The sequence below is a fragment of the Coptis chinensis genome, chromosome 1 (genome assembly GCF_015680905.1).
Source record: "Coptis chinensis isolate HL-2020 chromosome 1, ASM1568090v1, whole genome shotgun sequence".
NCBI lineage: Eukaryota > Viridiplantae > Streptophyta > Magnoliopsida > Ranunculales > Ranunculaceae > Coptis > Coptis chinensis.
This window is the reverse complement of record NC_141456.1, coordinates 87,166,366-87,178,952: the sequence shown is the minus strand read 5'-3', so window position 1 is coordinate 87,178,952 and position 12,587 is coordinate 87,166,366. Positions and strand designations below refer to the sequence as shown.

The 12,587-nt window shown below is 37.8% G+C and overlaps 1 non-coding gene across 1 annotated transcript; it reads left to right on the top strand.

The window, feature by feature from the left end:
* Window positions 1-12,222: 12,222 nt before the first annotated feature.
* On the top strand, window positions 12,223-12,327 carry LOC147525646 (small nucleolar RNA R71). The gene has a single exon (XR_015206044.1). It is a non-coding gene; the product is annotated as a small nucleolar RNA R71 (small nucleolar RNA).
* Window positions 12,328-12,587: the final 260 nt, after the last annotated feature.

The window sequence follows — 12,587 nt, the reverse complement described above, 5'->3', positions numbered from 1 at the left end:
CAAATTCCCAAGACTTGTTGGATTGCTATTTCTATGATTTTAAGAATATTTTTTTTTTTTTTTTTTTTTTTTTTTTTATTAGTTTATTATAAGAAACACGAAAAACAATAAATACATAATTCACCCCATAGAGGAACATGACTCAAAAACCGAGAAAACATGCAAAAGTGGAAAACGTGAATTATGTTAACCGTGGACTTAGGATCCAGTACTTATAGCCACACACTCCATAAGGAGGGTCCGGTTACCTGAATGGTGCACTTATCAGTATATGGAAGTGAAAGTAAGTACACCAAATGACAAAGGTCAGTCCTCATAGACAGGGTCCTGTAAAAGGACTTCCTCTACATCAGGGGACAGAAGTTCGTGAAAATGTTTTAACCGTTGACCATTAACTTGAAAGGTACTGTTGTCATTTGGATTTACCAAGGTGATTACCCCGTATGGGGTGACTTCAGTAACCAGAAAAGGGCCAGACCAACGGGTTTTTAGTTTTCCTGGGAAAATATGTAGACGGGAGTTGTAAAGCCGGACCTTTTGACCGACTACAAACACTTTGAGCAAGATTTTCTTATCATGAACACGTTTCATGTTAGCTTTATAATCCTTTGCGAGATCGTAAGAATCGCTACGGATTTCTTCAAGCTCATTCAATTGCAACTTGCGTTTGACACCTACCTCATCAATATTGAAGTTAAGGCTTTTTATAGCCCACAGAGCACGGTGCTCTAATTCATCGGGCAAATGACATGGTTTCCCAAATACAAGTCTAAAGGGAGACATACCTATAGGAGTTTTGAAAGCAGTTCTATACGCCCATAAGGCATCGATATAGACTCTTGACCCGATCTTTCCTATCGGGGTTCTGATTGTTTCTAAAATCTTTTTGATTTCCTATTAGAAACTTCTACTTGTCCGCTAGTTTGTGGATGATACGGAGTTGCTACTTTGTGTGTAACTCCATACGTTTTCACTAGGGATGCAACAACTCTCTTTGCAAAATGTGTTCCACCATCACTAATGATGGCTTTAGGAATGCCAAACCGACAGAAAATATATTTTTTAATAAAAAATACAACTGTCTTATGGTCATTGCTACGGCAAGCCAGGGACTCTATCCATTTAGACACGTAGTCCACGGCAACTAGAATATAAATGAAACCGTGGGAAACAGGGAAAGGACCCATGAAATCAATGCCCCAAACATCAAAAATTTCTACTATTAAGATTGGATTTAATAGCATCATATTACATTTCGTGATTCGCCCAAGTTGTTGACAACGAATACATGTCTTGCAATGCACTTGGGCATCCTTAAAAAGGGTAGGCCAATAAAATCCACATTGAAGCACTTTAGCGGTTGTTTTCATCCCACTAAAATGGCCACCACACTCTTTGTCATGGCAGAACGATAGAACTTCATTGTATTCCCATTGGGGAATACAACGATGAATAATCTGATCCGCACAATACTTAAAAAGGTATGGCTCATCCCAATAGTATAACTTAACTCTAGCCAAGAACTTCTTACGTTCATTTCTTGACCAATTATAAGGCATAACATCAGCCGCTAAATAATTTACAATGTCAGCATACCATGGTGCTGAAAAAATCGCATACATATGCTCATCAGGAAAAGAGTCCGGTATGGACTTAGAATCACTCTGATCGTCGTTTGTGAGTCTAGATAAGTGGTCGGCAACTACGTTTTCGACCCCTCTTTTGTCCTTTATTTCTAATGTGAACTCTTGCAGGAGAAGGATCCATCGGATTAATCTCTGCTTAGCATCCTTCTTTGCAAGAAGGTACTTAAGTGTCGCATGGTCCGTGTAAACTAACGTTTTAGAACCAACCAAATAAGGACGAAACTTATCTAATGCATAAATGACAGCTAAGAATTCTTTTTCTGTAGTTGAATAATTTCGTTGAGCATCGTTTAATGTTTTACTAGCATAGTAAATGACAGTGGACTTATTATCTAGTTTTTGTCCCAAGACTGCACCAACTGCATAGTCACTAGCATCACACATGAGTTCGAAAGGTTTAGACCAATCGGGAGGCTGTATAATTGGTGGAGAGGTTAGGGTGGCTTTTAAAGTTTCAAAAGCCTGCTTATAGTTAAAATTGAAATCAAAGATTGCATCTTTCAAAAGTAGATTAGTTAAAGGCCTAGCTATTTTCGAGAAGTCTTTAATAAACCGCCTATAAAAACCTGCATGGCCTAGAAAGGCTCTAATATCATGGACAGTCCGTGGTTTAGGTAGGGTCGCTATCTTATCTAGTTTGGGTTTATCTACTTCGATGTCATCACTAGATACGATGTGACCTAGTACTATGCCCTTTTTCACCATGAAATGACACTTTTCCCAGTTTTATAAAACGAGGCTCTTTTCTTCACACCGTGTTAAAACCTTAGACAGGTTAGACAAACAGTCTGTGAAGGAGTCTCCATAGATAGAAAAATCATCCATGAAAACTTCCATAAAGCGCTCTACCATGTCACTAAATATATGTAGCATACACCGCTGTAAGGTACCAGGAGCATTACAAAGGCCAAAAGGCATTCGTTTATAGGCATACGTTCCAAAGGGACATGTGAAGGTAGTCTTTTCTTGGTCATCAATATCAATAATAATCTGAAAATAGCCTGAGTAGCCATCCAGAAAACAATAAAAAGCATGACCAGCTAGGCATTCGAGCATTTGATCTATAAAAGGTAAAGGGAAGTGATCCTTTCATGTCATGGCATTTAAACGTCTGTAATCAATACAGATCCTCCATTTCATAGGACCTTGTGTGACAACATAGTCACCCTTCCCATTTCGTATCATGGTAACTCCCGATTTCTTAGGAACTACATGAATGGGGCTTACCCATTCGCTATCAGAGATTGGGTATATGATACCCGCATCGAGTAATCGTAAGACTTCTTCCCTAACCACCTCTTTCATGGCTGGGTTCAAGCGACGCTGAGGTTCGCGAGAAGTCTTTGTGTTATCCTCCAAATGGATACGATGAGTGCAAATATTAGGGTTAATTCCCTTAATGTCGGATAGGGACCAACCAATCGCAGACCAATGTTCCCTAATCACCCGGATTAAACGTGTCTCTTCATTCTTAGATAACAGAGAAGATATAATTACTGGATGACTACCATCCGGATCAAGTTGAATATATTTTAACTCTGGTGGAAGGGGTTTAAGCACTGGGGTGGAAGGAAAATCAATAGATGTTTCGTCGGGGTCCTCATTTTGCATAATGAATACTTTCTTAGGTAGCAAGTCTTCATACTCAATATGTGAAACAGCCGAAGGATCTACAATTGGTGTGGACTCAAGGATGGTGTTGACTTCCTCTAAGTAGGAGTCATTTACAAAATCTGAAGTTCCAAAAGAAAGGAATTTGTACATATTGTTTTCAGGAAACGTGTTGTTAAAATAATCTTGAGCTAAGCTCTCGATCATGCTAACCTCCCTATCTATAGACGAATCTGGTAACTGTTTCATCATTTTAAAAACATTTACCTCAACTGTAAGATGGCCAAAAGATAAGGACATCTTACCATCGCGGCAATTTATAAGTGCGTTGGCAGTTGCTAAGAATGGGCACCCTAAGATGATCGGTACAGAGTCGTTGGCGACTTCTGTATCGAGGATAACAAAATCAGCAGGATAGTAAAAATCCTGAACCTTAACAAGCACATTTTCCACTACACCCTTAGGATACTTAATTGACCTGTCCGCTAATTGCAACGTTATTTTTGTAGGTTGCATTTCCTGTAGACCTATTTGTTTATACAAGTAATACGGGGAGTAAGTTAACACTTTCGCCCCAAGTCTAATAAAGTGGTCGATTAGTGTAGGAATCTCCTAAGGTGCATTTTACTGATGGGGACGACCGAGGGTCCTTGTACTTAACGATTCCATTATTTTCGGATAAAGTTGGGAACTGTTCAGTTAAAAAGGCGTCTTTAGGTATGTTGGTCTTACGCCTAGTAGTGCACAACTCTTTAAGAAACTTAGCGTGGTTAGGTAGCTTTTTAATAGCTTCGAGAAAAGGAAGGTTTATCGTTAGATTCTTGAAAACGTTCCTAATCTCCTCAAAGTTTGTATCCCTGGTTAGCATGGCTAAACTTGAGGGAATGGTGGTTTTTCTCTATATTTAGCGTATGGCTTGACTTGATGTGTTACCTTGGCTTTCTGTTTCTTAGGTTGTGGTTTAACTGGTACCTTTACAGTGGTAGGCTCTTCAGTTTCTATTTCGGTATCTAGTTCGATATCTGGTGTAGGGAGTACTGATGGGGTAACTATAGGCATAGTTACTTTGTTATCAACCACTCTTCCAGAACGGAGAGTGGTGATGGCATTCAGGTCACCTACTATTGTCGTTTCCGCACTAGTATTACCGTTTACCTCAAAGGCTGTGTTTGTTGTTTTAGGGTTGGGTATCGCTTGTCCGGAAACACGCCTTTTGGGTTGGGCTTTTTCTTGGCCAAACTGTTGTATGCCCTGATTTATGGATTGTAAGATCTGTTGGTTTGATTGAGTCATTGATTGGAAAAGTTGTTGGGTAACCTGTATAAAGGCGTCTATACGATCCGGATGTGATTGTGTAGTAGTCACAGGTGGTGCAACTGGAACTATCTCACATTGATTATTTATGGGTGGGTTGTGATAGTTACTATTGTTAACCGGAATGATACCTCTATTGGTATTATAACTATTATAATTACCCTGACCTTGTGATAAACCTTGTCGTGGTTGCGCTTGGTTGTTATAATTATTATAATTTCCCTGACTTAGTCCCTGGCCTTGCCTAGGTGGAGCTTGATTATAGTTGTTTGCTTGCCTAACATTTTGGTTATTAGACCCTGGAGGTGAAACTTGTTGATTGTTTCGCCAACTAAAGTTGGGATGTTGTCTCCATGGGGCATTAGGAATTGGATAGTTATTAATGGAGTAAACATTATCTTGCTCTAATTGTTATTGTTCATAGGCGAGAGGACAATAGGAGTCAGAGTGCTTTCGGGACTCAAACGGACATTACATGGGTTGGAGTTAACATTCATCACGGGGATAGGCTTTTGTTGCACGAAATAGCCTCAACCTTTTAGTTAGAGATTCGATTAAATTTTTAAGTTCTAGATCGGGTTTCATCTCAAACATACCGGGCGGCCTTAATCTGTTGAAGAAGAACTAACAGAGGCGGGGGATATCATCACTACCCCCAAAATTGTTATTACGTTTAGTTTGATCTTCTAAAAATTTGTAAGCCTCGAGGGCTCCTTTACTTAGGAAACTACCCCCATTCATTATGTCAAGGACTTCTTTATGGTGATGTTGAAGTCCTTTGAAAAAGGCAAAACTAACGTGTCTTTTGCTAGGTTATGGTGTGGACACTCAATAAGCGGATCGGTGAAACGATTCCAAGCCTCGAAAAACGATTCATGAGGATTTTGTCGGAAAAATGAATCTTGGAAAGCATCTCATCCGTCTTTAGGGGTGGGTAAAAATGTTCCATAAACAGCTGAACAAGTTTAGCCCACGAGTCCACAGAGTTAGGCGCTTAGGCAGTTAACCAAGACGCCGCCTTATCGGCTAAGGTGAAAGGGAATACCCTCAGTTTAATTTGTTCCGTACCAACCGTAGGATGATGGAATGTTGTAAGGACTTGTTCAATCCTACGTATGTGTTGATAAGATTTTTCATGGTCTAAACCATGGAAAACGGGTAACAAATTAAATATGTTTGGGGGAATTCAAAAATCCCCCACTGGGTCTGCTAGAACGATGCAAGATTTAGGGCTATCGCTCAAGGCTTTGTAAAAGTCGGAGAGAGGAGTCTCTCTTTCTTCAGCCATTATGTCAGGTGTGGTTGGTGGGATAGTAGTTAGAGATGTAGTGATTGGTATACTCGATAGATTTGTTTGTTGACGTTGACGGTTAATTACGTTCGGTGTTTTTCTCCGACCAGACCTTAATCTCATGCAAGTCTAAGTCTAAACACGAAAACAATCCAAACAATCTTGATATATTAGTATGAACCTCTAACTGGAGATGCGAGGTATGGAAGAAAGGAATACCTGATAGCGTCCTTGCTTTGCTTATGAATAGCGTCTTGTTTACGCGTGTTCAGTGTAAATAACAAGTTAGAACACTGAAAAACTTAGAAAATCGAAGTTCGAAACAAACCTGTAGAAATCCAGAAAATTTTGCTTAGGGCGCAGGCGCTTCGCGATAGAAGCGGGTCGGCTCCTTGTTCCATGATTACTTAGCGGTTAAGCTTCGGTATGAGGTATGGTCGCTTCGGTATGAGTAGGCGGTCGCGGTCGGCGGGCAGGGCTCGTGTTCCGTGTTATAGAGCGGTGTGCGCTCCTTTATATAAGCGCCGTTGCTTCGATGTAATTTTGTCGCGGAATTTTTCGACGCTGAAACGGATAACCACAGTATGAATCAAACAAGGGTGGGTGGGTTTAATGGGACTTAAAAATGACTAATTCTACTATGAAAACAATGCTAAAGTCCACTAAGATGGCAGCGGCACCATTTGATAAATCATAAGATTGATTAATAGTTTACCTACGAAATAAAGCGATGAAACTCTATACAAAAATAAAACTACAAACTATCTTACGATGCTAGATTGCTTATCAAAGTTTCTACTCTCAATTCTATCGAGATAGAGTGGAGCAACAAATTCGTTCCACTCCTAGTGCTCTAGCATGGAATGTTTTCTAGTCTAATTAGTCGGTCTTTAAGTCTAATGAGAGCTTTACGAAGGGTGTTATACTACGATACAATATGAAATTGATTATTTGATGATTTAACTACGAATGCTATGGAAATACGATTGTTTTTGAATCTAGATAAAGGATTAGAGGGGAATTGAATCCACCTCGAATCCAACTTAATAACCTAGTATAGATTCTTGTATCTCGATTCTCACGTTCTTACGGCAAGAATTTGAGTTCTAATCCCTAGTGTTCATGGCATTTCTACCGAATACTAACTAGCATGTGAGGTCGTCCACCCATTCTCATGGCGAAGCACGACCTTCTAGATTGGAATAGATTCTACAATGCTTCTACACTATACCACTAAGTTTTCATCAAGGCTTCATCAACCCCTCCAATGGAGGTTTTAGCCTTGAATCATTCCGCAATCATTCCCATATGAATCTAAACTAAACATATTATCAAAGATTCGAAATTCACTAATCTAAACTAAACGATAATTAAATTCTAATTAACAACTAAGAAATGGTAACCAACAATAATTAAAACTAGATCTAATAGATTGAAATAACACAATTCGAAATTGATAAAATAACTATTTTAATTATCTAATCAATCAAGAACAATGATTCAAAGACTTAATCTAAAACAAGAATTGAAAATGGAACTAAAACTTAATTTTATTAATTAAACTAGATCTAAAATTATCTATATTGTTTTAGGTCTAACTAACTACCATTAACCAGGAGCTAAGCTTTGGTTTTTATACTTTCAGATCCAAAAATCGTGCATGGGCTTGGAGCCATATTTTGGGCCAGAGAATCAGGCCCAAAACCCAATTCTTTCAGTCCAAAAAGGCCTCTTCAGCTGCAGTTGGCTTCAACAGACTTTTCGTCTACGTCTGCTCCTCTGATTGGGTCAAGACTTAGACCATTGGAAAGCTCTTTCCGAGCCGGTCGTTTTGACATAAGGTAGGCCCCATTCCGAGGTCTGAGTCCAAAGATACGCCTTCGGAAGTTCTCACGACTTGTGTCTTTGTTTACGCCCGTGTCGACTTTTCAGCTTTTGACCGGGCTTAGGAAGGCTTTGTCTTCTTGAATCTTGGCCTTTAATCACGGAACTACTTAGTAGCCGACCTTTGCTCCTTTATCTCGCTAAAGTGGCACATTTCTGCACATAATGGACTTTGAAACCTGAAATGCATAAAAATACGTAATCAGTGTTAACTCTTAATTATTACTCATATAATTGGTCTAAAAGTATGACTGTTATAGGGTTAAAACTACAGTTTTGGGCTCTTATCAATGGTGATGTGAATGGTAATAGGCTTTGGGTGAAACTGTACTCTAACTAACCATATGGATACATGAATGGTGGTTGACTATCTGTGATGGAACTCCATGAATTATTTGCATGATTAGAAAACTCTGGGGATTGGGTACTATGAAAGTTTGAAAATTGAGGTTCGAAATTGTAAAGATTTTCCGTAGTGAACTCAACCTCGGCATATGATGTGCATTGAGACACCCAATGATACGGACTACCACAACAAGAACAAGGTTCTGGGTTTGCATTGTAATTCCATGATGGTTGTTCCATAAATTGGTAATCCATTAATGCTCAAACAAGAACGATGCACAATCTGCAGAAATCCATTTGTGACCTTGAAGTTTTTGAAAAGTTTGCATACAATGTCTATATATTAGATACTATGCCCTGTTCAAATTGAATAGTGAGCGCAAATCTAGGATTTTGGCTTTACACACGTCAAGAGGGAAGATTGCCACTTCACCAGATAGTGTGCCACCAAGAATCTCACTCTCGGTATTTCTTGGGGAGGGGAGTAAGTAAGGTGGTTGGTCTACTAGAATCTGGTAGCTATCTATTCTCCATGTTCATGCTACATGTTTGTCCTAATGGACGTGACTAGATTGGCTTTGCTTGATTGATTTTATCTTTTTAGTTTGGTCTATGCAACAAACAGTTCACTCAACGTCCGTTCTAAAGTGGGGTTTAATCCCACTTTTTGTTCTTTTAGGGCTCGGGTTTAGCCTTAGCGTTAATGTAAAGACGAGACTGAAATATAAATCACACAATCATATAATCATGCCTTAAACATGCAAGTATCCTCTTAACACTTTGGAGCGAGAAGGTTTAGAAAGTACCGCCCAAGGTGTGCGTACACGACCCTTGGGGTGAAGGCGACATGGTGGGGTTGATGAAGTATTTGGCGTTTAGCGTGTCAACCCACCATTCAAGCGTTTCCTTACGATTACAAGTTTAATCTATCTAAGACCCACAAGTCGGGTCAAAATGTGGCGAAGCCAATAGGTTTACAAATTTGCCTTCGTGGGCAAAATTGACAGAAATGTATAGCAAAAAGTAACCACATTTAACAAAACATAACTAAACGTGATTTAACTATTAACTACGTGATTATGAAAACTAACAATAAATGTCAAAGATTGAATTTTTAAATTTTGAGTTGATTCGTAATGCGTGAGCGTATTGTCACACTACCTCACCTTATCTTTAAAGCAAGTTCGAGATGTCCCATGTCCAACACTTGGTAAGTTTAAAACTTAAACCAAAAAGACAAATATTTCCTATATTAATCCTAAGTTTGATAAGCAAAAATCCTAATTAATAATGATAAAAGCAAAATCCAACAAACTTTATCTAAAAATGATAATAAACTAAGTTTAAAACAACTTAAACCAAAAAGACAAATATTATATATTTAATTAATCCTAAGTTTGATATTATCCTAAACCTTATCTTTAAGCAAGTTGATATTATCCTAATTAATAATGATAAAAGCAAAATATGAAATTTTCTAAACAACTTAAACTTTATCTAAAAATGATAATAAACTAAGTTGTTGTTATTTTCTAAACAACTTAACCTTATCTTTTGTTATTTTCTAAGTTATCTATATATATATATATATATATATATATATATATATATATATATATATATATATATATATATATATATATATATATATATATATATATTATTATTTTTTTTTTTTTTTTTTAATTTTTTTGGAATTTGAAGAACACTAAATCTTTGAAATCTATCTAGTTTTAAACCATTAACAATTACACAAATACGAGTTAAGTAAAAAGTTATACCCTTAAACATCTTCAATCTAAGCCAAGGATTTGTCCTGGTTCAGTGAGGTGGACAGGCGGATTGCAGGCGGACGCAGGTCGATGCGGACGGGCTCGAGTCAAGCTCGGGTGGTCGCGGTCGGTGCTCCAGCCACTTTTGATTGGCTTCCTCCAGATGCTTCCCAAGGTTGTTTCCAACTCAGATGGAGACCTGAAATCAAAAATAAAATGGATCAGTAAGATCCAACACAAAGGAAAACTAAAGATTAAGAAAAACAAGTTGAGAAATTTTGGAAGAAGAGAGATACTCCCCATTTGATTAACTATTCTTCTCAAATCTGTAGATCCATGACGACGGTGCCATTTTTTGAGGTAGAAAGTGGGGTTTGGGGATTTTTTTGTTCATCTTAGATCTAAGTGGGAAGAATGGTGTTGGAGAAAACCTTTTTCTTGATTCCTCTATTGTTTTTGGGTTGGTTTTTTATGTATAATAATGATGAAAACTAGCTATTGTTTTTTTGATATTGAAAACATGGAAATAAGAGTTGTTTTTTAACAAAAAGCATGAAGAACTTGATATGAAAAAAGTAACTTGGTTAGCAAGTTATACTCATTTGCTTGATTCAGATGAGTATAACCAACTTTGGTTGGGTGAATGAAACATATAAAAGAAGTTTTAATTTGAATAACTATTGTTATGAAAAGAAAAATAAAACACTTTGAATGGAAGAAAAGCAACTATAATCAATAAAGGTTGAAGCTTGAAATCAATGAAAATGGAAAACAATGTATTAAAATGAAATAAAAACAATTAACTAATTATGATATCCAACTCCTACTTACTTACATTACTCCTAATGATCAAAGATTAATTCTAGGGTAAGTTCTCTCTCCTTTCACTTTGGCTTATATACTACACCATTTCCATATTACAACTTTGCCCTCATCCTTTAGAAATAAGACACCTTATTAGGGTTTTGGTATCTTCTTGAACAAGCTTACTAATGATGCCAACTTTTGAGTTGATTACTTAATCTTTGGTCTTGTGGGTTAAGGACATGATCTTCCGTCTTTTGGTTTCGAGTCCCTAACTATTGACTGTTGACTTTGACTTTGCAACACTTTTTCTCCTAAGCTGGAATCTTCCCAAGCAGCGTTGATAGCACTCTTTTTTGCACTAAAATGCATGGATTAGGAGTATATGTCCTGAATGGCTCGTATCCCACAAAAGGTAGCAAAAGCTATAAGTTTTATGTTCATTAAACATAAGAAGGGTATATTTGAAGCATTGTAAAAGTAACAAAACGCACATTTGGAGACTGATCAATATGCGAGATATACATGGACTAAGGCTCCGGCACTTACAACCACACACTCCAAATGGAGGGTCCGGTTACCTTATTGATGTATTCCTTTTAAAGCAAAATGTGGAATGGAATGGAAAGGAATACATCGTGGAAAAGGGGATTTAATCCTCGTAGATAGGATGATCATGAAAGAATTTGTAGTGCTCTAGCTTCGCTCGTTCACGTTACTTGTTGCTTCAAAGGCTGCATTTGTTTGTTTAGGGTTTTGAATAGCTTGTCTTGGGAACACACCTTTTTTGGTTTTATCTTAGGCTAACAGGTTCAGAGATTGTTGCATGGAGGCTAGAATTTGGGTTTGTTATTGCATGATAGATAGCATTATCTCGGTGGGCTTATCTGTTCGGACACTAGTTGATGGTGTAACTGGAACTAGGTCTCTCTGGTTGTTGATAGGCTGGTAGTTCTGGTTAAAATGGGATGGAACCATTGCTATGTTCTGATTGTTATAGGTACCTTGTCCTTGTCTAACTATATTTGGTGGTTTATTGAAACCTGGAGGTGGTTGGGTTTATGGAATATTAGTCCATGCAAAGTTTGGATGTTGTCTCCATGGTGCATTTGGTACATTTAAAGCACATACTTCTTCTAGTTGAAGTGATGATAGGTTTGTGATCAAGGGACAGGTAGCATCTATATGATTTAAGTTTAAACAAAAATTGCATGGTGAGGTATTTATGTTCATGACAGGATAAGGAGTTTGGTTTATTTTTGTTTGGTTGTGAGGGCATCTATCTTTCTTGTGAGGGTTTCAATTAAAGTTTTGATTTCTAGATCAGATTTCACCTCAAAAATACCACTAGCCTTAGATGTACTGGGTTGGGCTATTCTGGAATTGTTTATATCGCCCCAATGGATACTCTTTTCAGCTTAGTTTCCAAGAAAGGTTAAAGCTTCGGTTGCACCTCTATCCAAAAAATTACCATTACTCATGATGTCGACGGTTACTTTGTGTTCTTGGAGAAGACCTTTGAAGAAACATTGGACAAGAATGGATTTTTCTAGTTAATTATGATGAGGACATAAATGGAGTAGGTCAGAGAATCTATCCCATGCTTCGGAAAATGTCTCACTTAAACTCTGTCTGAAGAACTGTATCTTACTTCTTATCTCTTCTATTTTCTTCAATGGAAAGTACTTCATGAAGGAGAACAAAACCTTTCCCCATGTATCGAAGGAATTGGGCTTCTAAGAAAGAAGCCATATGTGACTCTTACCAGCTAGAGTGAAAGGAAACACTCGTAGCTTTACTTGATCGTCGGTGATGTCCAGATGATGGAAAGTATTACATACTTCATGTATCCGGCATAGATGTTCGTACGTTAACTCGTGTTCAAACCCGTGGATGATGGGTAGAAGAATGAACATGTTT